Source organism: Scomber japonicus, chromosome 8, assembly GCF_027409825.1.
Source record: "Scomber japonicus isolate fScoJap1 chromosome 8, fScoJap1.pri, whole genome shotgun sequence".
Classification (NCBI taxonomy): Eukaryota; Metazoa; Chordata; class Actinopteri; order Scombriformes; family Scombridae; genus Scomber; species Scomber japonicus.
This window is the reverse complement of record NC_070585.1, coordinates 31,702,253-31,720,074: the sequence shown is the minus strand read 5'-3', so window position 1 is coordinate 31,720,074 and position 17,822 is coordinate 31,702,253. Positions and strand designations below refer to the sequence as shown.

The window sequence follows — 17,822 nt, the reverse complement described above, 5'->3', positions numbered from 1 at the left end:
AAACTGAATATATTCAACATTTAAAGACATTTACAGATGAAATTATGATGGAAAAGTTCATTTTTGTTTGACAATCGAGGGTAAAAAAAGTAAGTAAAGTGAAAATAAGTGCTGATTTAATTTAAGATATATGTGGTTAGGGTCAGATGCCACCTAGCTAGTTTACACTTGTGTTTAAAGCTGTATTTCTTTTAAATAAATCAAATTAAATTAAAAAAACTGAGTAAAACTATTCTTAATCTAAAGTAAAATAGATGTAGTAACACTTACATTAACTACACAACTACTCACATTAAAAAAAAAACCACCATCAGTTATATAATTAATACTTACTAATTGAAACCTTGTAACACACCTCCAGCCTCTCCCCACACACACACACACACACACACACACACACACACACACACACACACAGGCAGGCAGGCAGGCAGCAGGTGTTCAGTCACAGCTTATAAAACGCACCCACGCCTCTTAAATAAATAGGAAATGACAATAACATGACTTTTCTTTTTTTTCCTGTGGGTCCTCGAACGCACCACGAGCTGCATGACAAGTGACAACTGACGCTGACGCTGCTGATGATGCTGCTGCTTCACGATTTACTGTCAGACAGGAAAATGTAGATTTACAGACGCTGACTCATAATGGTGCTAATGGTTTCGGTGGTAGCGGTGGTGGTGGTGGGGGGGGTGGTGATGTTGTTCATCCTGTTATTCATGACTCCGGGACGACTCCACTAGCCTTGAATATCTTGCTCCGAGGCACTGCAGCAGTAATCTGACCGGTTCGGGGATCAAACTGGTGACCTTTTTTTGTGACAGGAAGTGCTGTCTAACCTCAAACCCACACACATGCATGTACACACACACACACACACACACACACACATGTACACACACACTGATCCTCTGGCAGCAGCAGCAGCGGCAGCAGCAGCAGAAGGGGATTATGGGAGTGGATGGCAGATGAACAGCAGGCTGGTATGAAGTAAAGATCAGTCGAACCCGAACGCTGTTTTTTTTTTTTTTTTTTTTAAATCCACAACAACATATTTTTATTCCACATGTCAGCGCTACGGCAAGAGCACGGGGACAAATAAAAAAAAAAATCACCGAGATCACACTTTAAAATCATCCGACTGCAGCTCGAATCGATTTAAAAAGGAAATATTTAGAGCTAAAAAAAAAAAAAAGACAGTAAAATCGTCATGGTTACGGAATCAGTTATGATGTCATTATCATGGTTACGGAATCAGTTATGATGTCATCACAATCGGGCCCTGAGTCCAATAAGACAGCAGAAATACTAATAATAAGCATGGCCGTGATGACTTCCTCTATAGAACAGGGGTGTCAAACATGCGGCCCGTGGGCCAGAACTGGGCCGCCAAGGGGTCCAATCCGGCCCACTTTCCTTCCTGTCTTCCTTCCTTCCTTCCTGTCTTTTTTCCTTATTTCCTGTTTTTTTTTCATTCCTTCCTCCTTCCATCTTTCGTTGCTGTCTTCTTTTCCTACTTCCTTCTTTTCTTCCATCTATCCTTCCTTACTTCTATATTTCCGTCCTGTCTTCTTTTCCTTCCTTCCTTCCTTCCTTCCTTCCTTCCTTCTTGACTTCTCTTCCTTCCTACCATCTTTTTAATGATCTGGCCCTCATTTTAAATCGTTTTAAAGACGTTATCAGCTTCTAAAATATGATTATTTCTCATTTTTCCATGATACTTTTTGACTTTTTGTCATGTGAATATGATAAAATGAGGCTTAAGTGAATAATAATCAGCTTTTTTCACAATTTTATGACATTTTATACACCGAAACTCAACTTTATGACAAATTATCTTAATATAAATAATAACTATTGATGTCTTACAGCTACATTTTGACATTTGGAGTCCCTCTTATAGTTGATATTGTACTTTTGTGGTTGAAATTTCTAACAAATAATCTATTATCAAACATTTGCTGGTTCTTGCTTCTCAGTTCTGTTTATTTGTGTATATTATAAATCACTTTAAACTGAATATATTCAACATTTAAAGACATTTATAGATGAAATTATGATTTTTTAATGAACAATTAGTCATTTTAAAGCCGTTATCAGCTTCTAAAATGTGATTATTTCTCATTTTCTGTAATACTTTTTGACCTTTGGTCATCTGAATATGATAAAATGGGCCTTAAGTGAATAATAATCAGCTTTTTAAAACATTTTATACACTATAACTATAACTATTTAAGTCTTACAGCTACATTTTGACACAGAGCCCCTCTAATAATTGATATTATATATATACTTAACATAACAAATAATACTTATGTATATTATAAATCACTTTAAATGGAATATATTCAACATTTAAAGACATTTACAGATGAAATTATGATGGAAATGTTCATTTTTGTTTGATAATTGAGGGTAAAAAAGGAAGTAAAGTGAAAATAAGTGTTGGTCGACATTCTTTAAATAACAGCTGATTTCATTTAAGATCATTTAAAACAGTAACGGATGCTTTATAATGTCATTTTATACACCCGCGTTTCAAACCACGTAACTGACTTTAACCTCACACACACACACACACACACACACACACACACACACACACACACACACACACACACACACACACACACACACACACACACACACACACAGAGGAATCAATACAGCGATGTAGTGTTGAGTCAATAAAGATGCTTTTAGTCTGGTTTACGGCCGGAAACGACGAGCCATCTGTCCGTCTGTCCGTCATCAGGACCGAGGAGCCGAGGAGCGATTCTAATCAAACCACCTGTGGAGGGTTTTACGGCTCCTTCAGGATGATTTTAATTCTGATTTTAGTGATTTTAGTGATTTTAGTGATTTTTTTTAACCCTTTAAATCAAAGTTATATAAAAATCATGACGTCATATTAAGTCATTGTAGCTTTCCGGCTGGTTTGGAGTGAGGAGGGATTCAGGTTGAGTTTAAGGATTTAGATGCATGCCTCCAGATTTATAGGCTGCCCCTTCCTTCCCTCCTTCCTTCCTTCCTTCCTTCCTTCCTTCCTTCCCTCCTTCCTTCCTTCCTTCCTTCCTTCCTTAACTCCTTCCTTCCTTCCTTCTCTCTTTCTTTCCGTCAGCTTTCCAGCTCTTTCTTTCCTTCTTCTTTTCCTTTCTCCCGCCCTCCCTCCTACCTTCCTTCTTCTTCCTTCTTTCCCTTTCTCCCTCCCTCCCACCTTCCTCCCTTCTTCTTTCTTCCTCCCTTCCTTCTTCCTTCCTTCCTTCCTTCCTTCTTCTTCCTTCCTCCCTTCCTTCCTTCTTCTTCCTTCCTCCCTTCCTTCCTTCCTTCCTTCCTTCCTCCCTTCTTCTTTCTCTCTCCCTCCCTCCCTCCTTCCCTCCTTCCTTCCTCCCTCCCTCCCGTAAATATATGGCACATCACAGAAGGAAAAAAGGAGAGAGAACGTTGCTTTTTAAATCTGATCCAAAGCAAAATCATCTCATTTTTTTTTGGGGTTTCATTTTTACACTAATTTAGAAAAAGCTTCTCTGATATTAAATAAAAGCTTCATCTAGCACCACCATCAGGTCAGACTCTGCTGCTCTCAGCCTGTAACTACGACACCGATGTTACATCATATCTAACTCCTCATTCTCCACACTCTTCATCCTCATAGAGTCTCTCATATAAAACATCTACACATTCAATATTAATGTATTTTCTATTATCTATAAGTTAAGAGTCTTGTGCCATTAAAAACCTCCACGAATGGAAAAAACTGCCGGATACAGAACAATGAATTAAATTACACTTGAAATGTAATTAGATGATTATGATGATGTCGTCCTTGCTCATTTAGCTATATGTATAATCTTCATTTCCTTCCTGAGGGTAATTACATAATGAAGATCTATCGTTGGTCCACTTACATTGATTCCAGTTTTTCCTTCAAGAGATCCTTAAATAAATATCTTCTTTTTTTTTTTTTTTTAAAGGGTTAACAGATACTATAATATGCATTTTTTTTTAATTCTCTTGTGAAATATGAGACACTTTCTCCCCTTCAGGGCTCAAATGACACAACGAGAATGTAAATCATGAAGTTAAAGGGATCAGAGGGAGATGTGTGTGTTTATTTAAAGGAGTTAGAAGCTTTAAAAAAGATTGAGTTGTGTAATAGATGTAAAAGTCACTGCTTCCAGATATATATGATTTAGTCAGTTAGTTGATTTAAAAGAGACAGATTTGGTTATTTTTCCATCTACAGGTGAAAAACTTGAGCTAGTGTAAAGAGCGAGGAGCGAGGTGTCGTCATGAAAGAAGACGAACCCGTTTGAACCAATAATCAGCTGAGTCATAATCGGCTGGAGGTGAAAAAGCATCTATTCATCTTTTCTTTTTTTTCTTTTTTTTTTTGACAATACAATCGTTTCTTTTTGTGTGAGTTAACGAGACGACTTTTTTTTTTTTTTTTTTTTTAGGTTTCCTCATTCTCGGCCCACTCGGCTTGTTGTCACACCTGAAGTAAGAAAAAAAAAAAGAGAAAAAAGGGGAAAAACCTGCCGTGAAAACTGTTAAATCAGAAGCGTGGACGCTCCTTTTCTCTGCAGAGTGAAGATGTGAATGTGTGTGTGTGTGTGTGTGTGTGTGTGTGTGTGTGTGTGTGTGTGTGTGTTTCCATTTCACACACCAAACCCATTTCCACTCTCCCAGCTCCCATTTTAATGACGGGCATTAACAACACAGCTCGCTCAGATCTCCAATTTTTACGCAGAAATGTGCAGAACGGACTCTCTTCGACCTCTCTTTCCCTCCCTCCCTCCCTTCCTCCTCCTCTCCTCTCCTCCTATTCCTCCTCCTCTCTATTTTTCCTTCTTCTTCATTTCATCCTCTTCCTCTCCCCGCTGACTAATCCTCCACTTCCACCCCTGCCGTCTTCCCCGCCGAGCCTGTGGATAACCGTGACGTTTGTCTTTGTTTCATCTGGTCCAAAAATTCTTTAGACGGATAACTCCTCCAAATTAGAGGAGGCAGAGAGGAATCCCGACCTCAGACCTCGCCCCTCGGCGCCCGCCGCGGCTCGGGTGACGGCCCCGAGGGTTACCGTCCAAACTGGCCGCAAACCTCAGTGAGAGTATCTCCACTTGAGCTGCAAAATAAACCCCCAATATACATTTACAAGTGGCAGGAATGAGAGTTTGACAGCAGCTGAACCTCAGAGGCTTCAGGAGCAATGATAAAAAGGAAAGATGTCATTTTAAAGCTCATAAAAGAGACACGGCTACGTCTATTTTTTGGGGAGATTTTAGAGATTTATATTCACGTTTGCACCATAAAACCCCAACGAGACATCAGCTGAGCTCTGCAGCGTCTCCGTTCATCACGTCGAGCTGCACGGTGCATGAAGAGCCCTTTTTTTAAAAGTCAGGAGTGTTTCCCTCCGACAAATGATAAGGAGCGTGTTGAAATATGGGAACGAGGTCAAAGGTTAAGTGTAGGGGAATAGAGACACATACACATACACGGCCCCCCTCCACCCCCCATCCCCCCCACATATCTATCTACTGCCGCTTTTATATGAAACACAAGCAGATGAGGAAGATGAGGAGAAGTTTAACAGCGTACCAATGGAGGTGGCGGCAGCGTTTTTTACTACTAAAGCTCACTCTCTTGTCAGGGAAAGGCAGATGCAGTTTGCATGTAAATACCCAACTCCCACACCCTCCCTCCCCCTCCTCTCCCCCCCCCTCCCTCTCCGTCTCCCTCTCTCTATCATGTAGAGCAGGTCGGACGCCCACCCTCCCTCTTTTTTCTCCCTCTCCCTCTCTCTCTCTGTCTGTCTGTCTCTCTCTCTCTCCGGCACAGCAGAAGGAAGGAGGAGGACTGGTAAGCCGGAGACTGGAGGGACCGGACGGACTGGATTCCCTGGTGGTGACGCACACACACACACACACACTGACACACACACACACACACACTGACACACACTCGACTCCGAGGACATTCATCATACACCTGCCCTCCTCGTCCACTTTGTGTTTTTTTTTTTTTTTTACAGTTTACCCTGAAACTCACAACGCCTTTATTTGGATTTCAGCTCATGTTAACAACACACACACAACACACAGCAAACGCTCATTTCAAGTAGGGGAGGGTATCTGTGTGTCTGTGTGTGTTTGTGTGTGTGTGTGTGGGGGGGGGGGGGGGGGGTAAATATGAAGGGAAGGGGTGTTAAATTTGACGCTACAGGTGCCCAAGAGGCCTCAGGTGTTGTGTGAAGGTTTACAGAGGAATAGATATGGAGAGGAGATATGTGCTCCCTCGCCTGTGTGACTGGTTTATGAGCAGCCTCAGATGAATGGACTGTTGTATTGTTGCTTTAAGCAGCCCCATGAGTCCCCGAAGGAAGATTAGCTCTAATATTACAGTGGGAAGACAAACCTCTGATTATAAGGACGAGCTTTCTTCTTTTTGTATTTGTATTTATTGCCATTGTCCATACACTGGGAGTCCCTGCAGAACTCTTAAAGCCTCAGATGGAGCCATAATGACACCCAACTGTGTTGATGCTCCTATATGCACCACAGGGAATGGTGCACATACTGTACTCCCCCTACTGAAATGCATTATACAGGATTACTGTAGTGATTTTTCAGTTTCCAAGAGAGGTTAGGAAACCCAGAGTGACCCACAGGAAGCTGTATTTTATTACTGACAGACGTGGAGGTAATGTTTAGGACGGAGGGGGATCGATACGGATCAATAGCACTGTAGTGTAATATAGGTAAAATACCAATCAGAGGAGATTAGACGCTGAATATGAACATCAAATCGGTTTATTTTACCAACAAGTGTGTTAAAAAAAAACAGCTGATCGATCGTTACAAACGCCTGTGTGCCTTCAGAGATTTATCCTCCATCGAGTATGTGTGTGTGTTTTTTTAAATTAAAGCATAAGTGCTCATCCAGGCGAAATTGGAAATAAAGTGACTATAGTCGCCCTGTTCTCGTGCGTAAAGCGTCTCCTAAAGAGCAGCAGACTGACCTGGACGTCTGTGCATCTGGGTATTTTTGATGAAAAATGTTTTAAATCGTTTTATATAATTTGTGCATATGAATAAAAATCAGATGGTGGTGATATTTTGCGTAGATGTGTGAGTCTGTGGAAGTTCCTACCTGGACCGGGTGTGAGCCGCGCGGTTCCCCAGCTCTGAGCGCTCCAGCCCGGCTATAGGCTCCGCTCCTCCTCGGTACCCAGACGGAGCTTTTCCACACCTCCAGAAAAAAAAACCCGAAATTAAAAATCCACAACGCTGGGGGAAAAAACACCTCAAACCAATCAAAACAATCCAGTAGGGCAATTATTCCTCTCACAATTTTTTTTTATGTCCACTTTTACTGTCGTGACCAGTCAAGCCGGCGGTCCTTCCTCTTCTCTCTCTCTCTCTCTGCTCTCTCTTTCTCTCTCTCCGGGGGAAACGGGCTGGAGCTGGAGCCCAGCCGGGGGAAGACCCGTCCGGACAGGGGTGGTGTTGGTGGGGGGGAAGAGAGAGGGAGGGCGGTGGATGGGAGGAGGAGGATTTGGGGAGGGGGGGTCACTCACTCACTCACTGCTACTCCTTCTTGGAGGGGGTGAATGTTACCACCGGGCGGCGTGTACCGACAGCAGCATCCTCCGCTGATGATGGCACGCTTATGGAGAGGTAGTGGTGGTGGTTAGTGGTGGAGGTGGTGGTGTAAGCGGACGGAGCACCGGCACTAGAGAGGAAAAAAATGTATATAAAAAAAAAAGAAAAGAAAAAAAAAACGGTTAAAAATCAACCCAAGCAAAAAAAAAAAAAAAAACCCCACTAGGTCCGGTTAAGGTCCGGGAGTTGCCAGTTAGCGGTCGTCCGGTTAGTTTCCACCCCGATGCCCGGTCACCACTCTCCCGCTACAAACTCTGTCCGCCTCCCGGTCCAACACGGAGCAGGTCTGCACTGCTTGTGATGAGAAAGTGGAGTGAATCCAAACGACTGCGCTCTCTCGCTTCTCTCTCTCTCTCTCTCTCTCTCCTCCCTCCCCATACACTCTCTATACACTAAACCAGCAGAGAGAGAGAGAGAGAGAGAGAGCGAGAGAGGGGTAGGGGGGGGCGGAGCGAGCATCCACCCCAACAACAACTCTTCATCATGGATTTCCCAACATTTTCTACCTTATATTTATTTATTATTTTATTACAAAGCAGATATGGCGACTTTGTGCGCAACCGGAGCAGGTGCTTATGTGTCTTTTCCCCCCTCCCCTGTTTTTAAAGCATTTAAACTGTGACTATAAGACCTATAAAGCAGCAGCTCGGAGCCACAGGTCCGATCGTGCACCACCTTAAAAAAAATCAAATAAAAAGAGAGAGTACGTGTGGTTAAAGGGATGACACACACACTCACATACTCGCAAGATTTAAATGGTCGAAACCCTCAAAACTGTCGGATTTCTCTTCCTTCTATTTCCACCTTAATATACAGTAAATACATCTCTCTCTCTCTCTCTCTCTCTCTCTCTCTCTCTCTGCTATATCCCTACGTCTCTCTCCCCTCCCCACAGCTCCGTCCGCGCCACAGAGAGGTAGGCAGGAGCTGTCTCTCGCGCTCTGAGCGCCACCTACAGGCGACAAATGGCACGTGACGGGGTTGAGTGCAAGCAGCAGCAGCAGCAGAAGCAGCCGCACGAGCTCAGGTGTGCAAGGCTTTTTTTTTTATTCTCCTTGCTCTTTCCTCCTCCTCCTCCTCCTCCTGCCGCCACTGTGCAAAGCAAAAAGAGCAGCAGGGGAAATATATAACAAAATAAAGAGTGTATTGTGTGAAATATAGTGATATTTATTCGACATTATGACTGTTGTTCCGCCCGGTGCCTGAGGTATATGAACATGGAGCAGCATGTGGTGGAGAGAAGGATGGAGGGAGGGAGGGAGGGAGGTTGTTATCCAAAAGCAGCTTACTGTACCGTACTATAATATTACATATAACACATATGGATTATGGTCGGGGGGGCTTTTTTTTTTTTTTTTTGCATATGGTTGCCTCAATGTTTGGTCGATCTGCTTAGTAGTAGAAAGCTAATCCAAATGCGTCATTCATAAAGAAATAAAGCATATTCTATAACACATATTGTCACTTTATTTAGTTTTTTATTAGGATATAACCATTATACAGATAGATAGATAGATAGATAGATTACAGCAGCTTAATTCACAGTCAACACACATGTATAACTATCCACATGACAAAATAAGGATAAATAAATGATGTAATAATAATAGTATAGTACACTAGTGTAATAATAATAGTATAGTACACTAGTGTAATAATAGTATAGTACACTAGTGTAATAATAATAGTATAGTACACTAGTGTAATAATAATAGTATAGTACACTAGTGTAATAATAATAGTATAGTACACTAGTATAATAATAATAGTATAGTACACTAGAGTAATAATAGTATAGTACACTAGTATAATAATAATAGTATAGTACACTAGTGTAATAATAGTATAGTACACTAGTGTAATAATAGTATAGTACACTAGTGTAATAATAATAGTATAGTACACTAGTGTAATAATAGTATAGTACACTAGTGTAATAATAGTATAGTACACTAGAGTAATAATAGTATAGTACACTAGTGTAATAATAGTATAGTACACTAGTGTAATAATAGTATAGTACACTAGTGTAATAATAGTATAGTACACTATTGTAATAATAATAGTATAGTACACTATTGTAATAATAATAGTATAGTACACTAGTGTAATAATAATAATATAGTACACTAGTGTAATAATAGTATAGTACACTAGTGTAATAATAGTATAGTACACTAGTGTAATAATAATAGTACACTAGTGTAATAATAGTATAGTACACTAGTGTAATAATAGTATAGTACACTATTGTAATAATAATAGTATAGTACACTATTGTAATAATAATAGTATAGTACACTAGTGTAATAATAATAATATAGTACACTAGTGTAATAATAGTATAGTACACTAGTGTAATAATAGTATAGTACACTAGTGTAATAATAATAGTATAGTACACTAGAGTAATAATAGTATAGTACACTAGTGTAATAATAGTATAGTACACTAGTGTAATAATAATAGTATAGTACACTAGTGTAATAATAATAGTATAGTACACTAGTGTAATAATAATAGTATAGTACACTAGTGTAATAATAATAGTATAGTACACTAGTGTAATAATAATAGTATAGTACACTAGTGTAATAATAATAATATAGTACACTAGTGTAATAATAGTATAGTACACTAGTGTAATAATAGTATAGTACACTGGTGTAATAATAGTATAGTACACTAGTGTAATAATAATAGTATAGTACACTAGTGTAATAATAGTATAGTACACTAGTGTAATAATAGTATAGTACACTAGTGTAATAATAATAGTATAGTACACTAGTGTAATAATAATAGTATAGTACACTAGTGTAATAATAATAATATAGTACACTAGTGTAATAATAGTATAGTACACTAGTGTAATAATAATAATATAGTACACTAGTGTAATAATAATAGTATAGTACACTAGTGTAATAATAGTATAGTACACTAGTGTAATAATAATAGTATAGTACACTAGTGTAATAATAGTATAGTACACTAGTGTAATAATAATAGTATAGTACACTAGTGTAATAATAATAGTATAGTACACTAGTGTAATAATAATAATATAGTACACTAGTGTAATAATAGTATAGTACACTAGTATAATAATAGTATAGTACACTAGTGTAATAATAATAGTATAGTACACTAGTGTAATAATAGTATAGTACACTAGTGTAATAATAATAGTATAGTACACTAGAGTAATAATAGTATAGTACACTAGTGTAATAATAGTATAGTACACTAGTGTAATAATAGTATAGTACACTAGTGTAATAATAGTATAGTACACTAGTGTAATAATAATAGTATAGTACACTAGTATAATAATAGTATAGTACACTAGTGTAATAATAATAGTATAGTACACTAGTATAATAATAGTATAGTACACTAGTGTAATAATAATAGTATAGTACACTAGTGTAATAATAGTATAGTACACTAGTGTAATAATAGTATAGTACACTAGAGTAATAATAGTATAGTACACTAGTGTAATAATAGTATAGTACACTAGTGTAATAATAGTATAGTACACTAGTGTAATAATAGTATAGTACACTAGTGTAATAATAGTATAGTACACTAGTGTAATAATAGTATAGTACACTATTGTAATAATAATAGTATAGTACACTATTGTAATAATAATAGTATAGTACACTAGTGTAATAATAATAATATAGTACACTAGTGTAATAATAGTATAGTACACTAGTGTAATAATAGTATAGTACACTAGTGTAATAATAATAGTACACTAGTGTAATAATAGTATAGTACACTAGTGTAATAATAGTATAGTACACTATTGTAATAATAATAGTATAGTACACTAGTGTAATAATAATAGTATAGTACACTAGAGTAATAATAGTATAGTACACTAGTGTAATAATAGTATAGTACACTAGTGTAATAATAGTATAGTACACTAGTGTAATAATAGTATAGTACACTAGTGTAATAATAATAGTATAGTACACTAGTATAATAATAGTATAGTACACTAGTGTAATAATAATAGTATAGTACACTAGTATAATAATAGTATAGTACACTAGTGTAATAATAATAGTATAGTACACTAGTGTAATAATAGTATAGTACACTAGTGTAATAATAGTATAGTACACTAGAGTAATAATAGTATAGTACACTAGTGTAATAATAGTATAGTACACTAGTGTAATAATAGTATAGTACACTAGTGTAATAATAGTATAGTACACTAGTGTAATAATAGTATAGTACACTAGTGTAATAATAGTATAGTACACTATTGTAATAATAATAGTATAGTACACTATTGTAATAATAATAGTATAGTACACTAGTGTAATAATAATAATATAGTACACTAGTGTAATAATAGTATAGTACACTAGTGTAATAATAGTATAGTACACTAGTGTAATAATAATAGTACACTAGTGTAATAATAGTATAGTACACTAGTGTAATAATAGTATAGTACACTATTGTAATAATAATAGTATAGTACACTATTGTAATAATAATAGTATAGTACACTAGTGTAATAATAATAATATAGTACACTAGTGTAATAATAGTATAGTACACTAGTGTAATAATAGTATAGTACACTAGTGTAATAATAATAGTATAGTACACTAGAGTAATAATAGTATAGTACACTAGTGTAATAATAGTATAGTACACTAGTGTAATAATAATAGTATAGTACACTAGTGTAATAATAATAGTATAGTACACTAGTGTAATAATAATAGTATAGTACACTAGTGTAATAATAATAATATAGTACACTAGTGTAATAATAGTATAGTACACTAGTGTAATAATAGTATAGTACACTGGTGTAATAATAGTATAGTACACTAGTGTAATAATAATAGTATAGTACACTAGTGTAATAATAGTATAGTACACTAGTGTAATAATAGTATAGTACACTAGTGTAATAATAATAGTATAGTACACTAGTGTAATAATAATAGTATAGTACACTAGTGTAATAATAATAATATAGTACACTAGTGTAATAATAGTATAGTACACTAGTGTAATAATAATAATATAGTACACTAGTGTAATAATAATAGTATAGTACACTAGTGTAATAATAGTATAGTACACTAGTGTAATAATAATAGTATAGTACACTAGTGTAATAATAGTATAGTACACTAGTGTAATAATAATAGTATAGTACACTAGTGTAATAATAATAGTATAGTACACTAGTGTAATAATAATAATATAGTACACTAGTGTAATAATAGTATAGTACACTAGTATAATAATAGTATAGTACACTAGTGTAATAATAATAATATAGTACACTAGTGTAATAATAGTATAGTACACTAGTATAATAATAGTATAGTACACTAGTGTAATAATAATAGTATAGTACACTAGTGTAATAATAATAATATAGTACACTAGTGTAATAATAGTATAGTACACTAGTGTAATAATATTATAGTACACTAGTGTAATAATAGTATAGTACACTAGTGTAATAATAGTATAGTACACTAGTGCAATAATAATAGTATAGTACACTAGTGTAATAATAGTATAGTACACTAGTGTAATAATAATAGTATAGTACACTAGTGTAATAATAATAATATAGTACACTAGTGTAATAATAGTATAGTACACTAGTGTAATAATATTATAGTACACTAGTGTAATAATAGTATAGTACACTAGTGTAATAATAGTATAGTACACTAGTGTAATAATAGTATAGTACACTAGTGCAATAATAATAGTATAGTACACTAGTGTAATAATAATAGTATAGTACACTAGTGTAATAATAATAGTATAGTACACTAGTGTAATAATAGTATAGTACACTAGTGTAATAATAATAGTATAGTACACTAGTGTAATAATAGTATAGTACACTAGTGTAATAATAGTATAGTACACTAGTGTAATAATAATAGTATAGTACACTAGTGTAATAATAATAGTATAGTACACTAGTGTAATAATAGTATAGTACACTAGTGTAATAATAATAGTATAGTACACTAGTGTAATAATAGTATAGTACACTAGTGTAATAATAATAGTATAGTACACTAGTGTAATAATAGTATAGTACACTAGTGTAATAATAGTATAGTACACTAGTGTAATAATAATAGTATAGTACACTAGTGTAATAATAATAGTATAGTACACTAGTGTAATAATAATAGTATAGTACACTAGTATAATAATAGTATAGTACACTAGTGTAATAATAATAGTATAGTACACTAGTATAATAATAATAGTATAGTACACTAGTGTAATAATAGTATAGTACACTAGTGTAATAATAATAATATAGTACACTAGTGTAATAATAGTATAGTACACTAGTGTAATAATAATAATATAGTACACTAGTGTAATAATAGTATAGTACACTAGTGTAATAATAATAGTATAGTACACTAGTGTAATAATAATAATATAGTACACTAGTGTAATAATAGTATAGTACACTAGTGTAATAATAATAGTATAGTACACTAGTGTAATAATAGTATAGTACACTAGTGTAATAATAATAGTATAGTACACTAGTGTAATAATAATAGTATAGTACACTAGTGTAATAATAGTATAGTACACTAGTGTAATAATAGTATAGTACACTAGTGTAATAATAATAGTATAGTACACTAGTGTAATAATAATAATATAGTACACTAGTGTAATAATAGTATAGTACACTAGTGTAATAATAATAGTATAGTACACTAGTGTAATAATAGTATAGTACACTAGTGTAATAATAGTATAGTACACTAGTGTAATAATAATAGTATAGTACACTAGTGTAATAATAGTATAGTACACTAGTGTAATAATAGTATAGTACACTAGTGTAATAATAATAGTATAGTACACTAGTGTAATAATAATAATATAGTACACTAGTGTAATAATAGTATAGTACACTAGTGTAATAATAGTATAGTACACTAGTGTAATAATAATATAGTACACTAGTGTAATAATAGTATAGTACACTAGTGTAATAATAATAGTATAGTACACTAGTGTAATAATAGTATAGTACACTAGTATAATAATAGTATAGTACACTAGTGTAATAATAATAGTATAGTACACTAGTGTAATAATAGTATAGTACACTAGTGTAATAATAATAGTATAGTACACTACTGTAATAATAATAGTATAGTACACTAGTGTAATAATAATAGTATAGTACACTAGTGTAATAATAATAGTATAGTACACTAGTGTAATAATAATAATATAGTACACTAGTGTAATAATAATATAGTACACTAGTGTAATAATAATAGTATAGTACACTAGTGTAATAATAATATAGTACACTAGTGTAATAATAATAATATAGTACACTAGTGTAATAATAATATAGTACACTAGTGTAATAATAGTATAGTACACTAGTGTAATAATAATAGTATAGTACACTAGTGTAATAATAATATAGTACACTAGTGTAATAATAGTATAGTACACTAGTGTAATAATAATAGTATAGTACACTAGTGTAATAATAGTTTCCCCCTCCCTCCTTCCTTCCTTCCTCCCTCCCTTCCTTCCTTCCTTCATCCCTTCATTCTTTCCTTCCTCCCTTCCTTCCTCCCTCCCTCCCTCTATTCCTTCCTCCCTCCCTCCCTCCCTCTCTTCCTTCCTTCCTTTCCTTCCTCCCTCCCTCCCTCCCTTCCCTCCTCCCTCCCTCTCTTCCTTCCTTCCTTCCTTGACCTGCAGGAGGGTTAAATATAATTTACTTATATGACATTGTAAAAAAAGTATTTTTTTACCCCCCAAAAAATAAAGAAGTGTTATCAACATAAATGTCCTCAAAGTATAAAAATAAGAGTTTCCATGCTTCAGTATTGGCCGCTTTGCAAAGTGTCATATCATTAAATTACAATTACTGATGCATTCATTTGTAATTAGCTCTGTAACGTACTCATTTCAACAGTTGTGCTGCTCGACAGTTTATCTTTACTTTGTCACAGAGATAATCCAATTATCACATCCATCCCTTCACTTTCCCTGATTAGCAATGTAATTTCTATTTAACTCTCCGGAGACTTATAAACATTAAATATCAGTCTCTAAGTGGATTTCTTTTTTTTTCTCTTCTTCCCCCCCCCCCCCCCTTTTTTTTTCTTCGCTTGACATTTCTTGAGTGATATTTACTGTCTCTACTTTCCCGCTTGGATAATCAGGTCTCTGTAAATAGCAGTTTGTACTTTTTTTTAGTTAATTACAGAGAAAGGGAGGATTGATTGATTCCTTCCCTCCTTCCTTCCTTTCTTCCTTCCCTCCTACCTCCCTCACAGGAACGGGAGGATTGATGAGTCCTTCCCTCCCTTCTTTCCTTCCTTTCTTCCTTCCCTCCTACCTCCCTCACAGGAACAGGAGGATTGATGAGCTCAAAATATTACTATTATCATATAAGGATACACCTTCCTGTCTTCCTTTCTCCCTCCCTCTTTCTTTCCTTCCTACCTTCCCTCCTCCCTCCCTCCTTTATTCCATCCTACCTTCCCTCCTTACTCCTATCCTTCCTTCCTCCTTTCCTTCCTTCCTTTCTCCCTTCCTCCTTTCCTTTCTCCTTCCTTCTTCCTTCCTCCTTTCCTCTTTTCCTTTCTCCCTCCCCCCTTTTCTTCCTTCCCTCCTCCCTCCCTCCCTCCTTTTCTTCCTTTCTTATTTCCTTCCCTCCTTCCTTCCATCCTACCTTCCCTCCTTCTTTCCTGTCCGTTTTTCCTTCCTTCCTCCTTTCCTCTTTTCCTTTCTCCCTCCTCCCTCCGTCCCCCCTTCCCTCCTTTTCTTCCTTCCCTCCTACCTCCCTCCCTCCTTTTCTTCCATCCTACCTTCCCTCCTTCTTTCCTCTATCCTCTTTTCCTTTCTCCCTCCCCTAAATGTGAAGTGATGGAGGACTAAATGGTGGAAAAAGAAAGACTTTGATACTAAAAACACTGTAACGCTGAAACATAGAAGATGAAGATTTGACTCATTTGGACGCTGAAGCTTCATTTTAGCTTCAGATTAAACTTTTAAATTCATTTTATTTCAAACAGAAAGAGGACTGTGGATTTCATCCTCCATCACTTCCATTGTAAGTTTATTTTGAAGGGATCTTCTAATGGTCAGTATGAACAGGAGGAATCATTACAGCAAAGAAAGAACATGTTTTTAACCTTCCTGTCGTCCTCCCGGGTCAAATTGACCCCATCTGTTTTAACTGTTTCCTCCCTTCCTTCCTTTCCTTCCTCCCTTCCTTTCCTTACTCCCATCATTTTATCCTTCCTCCCTCCCTCCTACCTTCCTCCCGTCTTTCCTTTCCTTCCTTCCTTCCTCCCTTCCTTCTTTCCTCTGTCCTTCTTTCCTTCCTCCCATCCTTTTATCCTTCCTCCCTCCCTCCTACCTTCCTTCCTCCTTTCCTTCAAATATTAATTTAAGCTCCTTACAGGCTTGAAACATTGTGAACTTGTCCTTTTATTTGCTTACAGTAAGATAAAAGACAAAAAGAAATAAAAAAGAAACACATTATCCAGCTCATACATTTCCTTCTGTCACAAAACTTTTATGGCTAAAAAAGTTAAACAGATCCAATTAAAAAAAGGTTTCCACAAGCTCAGAAAGTAGGACCTGAGAAAAGTGCATAAAAGCGACCTCTGAAAATACTCTAAAAATAAATGTGCTGTTTCATCACCCTGTGACTCGGTCCAGGTGTGGCAAGCAAAGATTGTAGGTTAAAGAAAAAAGTCATTTATTCAGGTCATGGAAAAAACAAAAACACCTGTATCCTGATAATATATGATCAATCCTCCCATTCCTGTGAGGGAGGTAGGAGGGAAGGAAGAAAGGAAGGAAGAAAAGGAGGGACGGAAGGAGGGAGGGAGGGGGGAAGGAAGGAAAGTAGGGAAGGAAGGAGGGAATGAGGGAGGAAGGAGGGAAGGAAGGAAAGGAAGGAAGAAAAGGAGGGAAGGAAGGAGGGAGGGAGGGAGGAAGGAAGAAAAGGAGGGAAGGAAGGAGGAGGGAAGGTAGGAAGGAAGGAAGGAAGGAAGAAAAGGAGGGAAGGAAGGAGGGAGGGAGGAGGGAAGGAAGGAAAGAAAGGAAGAAAAGGAGGGAAGG

The 17,822-nt window shown here is 36.0% G+C and overlaps 1 protein-coding gene across 1 annotated transcript in view; it reads right to left on the bottom strand.

Moving 5' to 3' along the window:
• LOC128363215 (protocadherin-1-like) overlaps positions 1 to 8,255 on the bottom strand; it is a 36,694-nt gene extending 28,439 nt beyond the window's left edge. The window contains exon 1 of the mRNA XM_053324160.1: positions 7,156 to 8,255. The gene's annotated coding sequence lies outside the window, so the exon portion shown is untranslated. The remainder of the gene's footprint in view (positions 1 to 7,155) is intronic.
• Positions 8,256 to 17,822: the final 9,567 nt, after the last annotated feature.